Here is a 1,689-nt window from a genome sequence, read left to right on the forward strand (position 1 = left end):
TATCAAGTTTTAATTTGGGCAACTGACTATTGTACTAGGCATAACAAGTGGTCATAAATACATTTCATATTATTGTCAGTCAAGATCCCTGACTTTATAGTAACTGCAAAGTACAATGGTTACTGAATAAAATATGAGCCTGAAGTCATGTCATCGGGCAGAAACATGAATATATGTCAGATCACTTGACTTGTTTTGCAGGAGCAATACATCAAAACACAGTCAGCTCCTGTGGGCGTTCCACTCCATCAAATAACAAGGAGAATTAAAAAAAAAAATTGTCAATACACTTCTGCTGTCAAAGGTGGGAAACTGAGCAAACATGGGAACAGAAACTAAAAATAGCAAAGAGAAGAGTATTTTTAAGCTTAACAGAGTAATCTGAACAGAGAATTTGTACTGGTACAGCAACTTCAAATTAACTCAGAAAGGGGGCTACATGGAGAAATAAAGAACTATGTGTAAGGGGTTATTATGAGATTTAAAGAAGACCAATACTGTGACAGATTTACTCTCTGTCGTACGGAAATACAATCAGTCATCTTTAAGGTGTAAGCCAGCATGTCACTTTTTATGATTAATAAAGACATGATTTATAGACAGTCAATATCCCTGATGAAAATTACAAAATAAATGACCGTATTGCAGCCTGATGTAATTACAGAAGATACAAACACCTCGACAAAATGCAGAAATGGTCACCAATACATTTCATGAATAATTAATCTTGTAGACTCATCCATATTAAAAGCTTGACTCCTGCATTCAAGTTTAACCGTGGCCTTGTAAAAAAAAGATGTTGGTTAAGTTCCTCTGTGTCCTACAGTATATGGCTTCTTTCATTAAATTTGCAAAACAGTCATATAATCAAGGATTTACTTAAATGTTTCCATTTAATATTGTGTTTGTGAAACATGTCTATGCATTGCAAACCAACTTGAATCATCTTTAAATTAGACGTTGCTATTTGTACAAACTCAGCCATGTGCTTTATATCCTTGAAAAGTTGCCTTTGTTTGATTAACAAGATATTTGAGCTTTCAGAAATAATCATTAGATTAAAAAGTTTGAAAAGCCCTTATCTCAACGGTTACAAATGTTGTTCATTCTTGTGATGCTGTCTTCTATCATGTGAACATTATGAAAACACAGGTCCTACCGAGATTTGAACTCGGATCGCTGGATTCAGAGTCCAGAGTGCTAACCATTACACCATAGAACCGCTGTGCACGTAGGCTCGTGTTGTTACATAATCTAGTTACATTACTTTAATGATTTGGCCTTTATAAGTGTCTGGATATAATTTGCTGTGATTTTATTTTAGAGGCGAACATCGATTAGCACCCATACAAAAATAAAACTTACTGTTGGTTGCATTTATTCACCCATTCGCACACGTACAGTCATCGTGGCTGCTCCCTGGTGGCCAACAGGAAGAATAGCAGCGTTTAACTTAACATTATTTCCCTTTTCCGTTTGTGCGAGTTTAGTCATTTACAATAACTCTTTGCATGTGTTTTATTTTACACGAGTAAGTACCAGTGATTAATGAACTCCGTTTTAATGAGGGGTTTCATAATGTGGGCACTGTGAAGCCATTTGACTTTGAACTGCCATTATTGCTATATGCAGTCTGCAGGCCTTGCAGGCAACACTTATATATGTAGGACTAAATGTTGACCCAGTTCG

General features: G+C 35.8%; 1 non-coding gene across 1 annotated transcript; it reads right to left on the reverse strand.

Moving 5' to 3' along the window:
* Positions 1–1,150: 1,150 nt before the first annotated feature.
* On the reverse strand, positions 1,151–1,222 carry trnaq-cug (transfer RNA glutamine (anticodon CUG)). Its single transcript has one exon. It is a non-coding gene; the product is annotated as a tRNA-Gln (tRNA).
* Positions 1,223–1,689: the final 467 nt, after the last annotated feature.

Source organism: Pseudochaenichthys georgianus, chromosome 6 (genome assembly GCF_902827115.2).
Source record: "Pseudochaenichthys georgianus chromosome 6, fPseGeo1.2, whole genome shotgun sequence".
In the NCBI taxonomy this organism is placed as follows: domain Eukaryota; kingdom Metazoa; phylum Chordata; class Actinopteri; order Perciformes; family Channichthyidae; genus Pseudochaenichthys; species Pseudochaenichthys georgianus.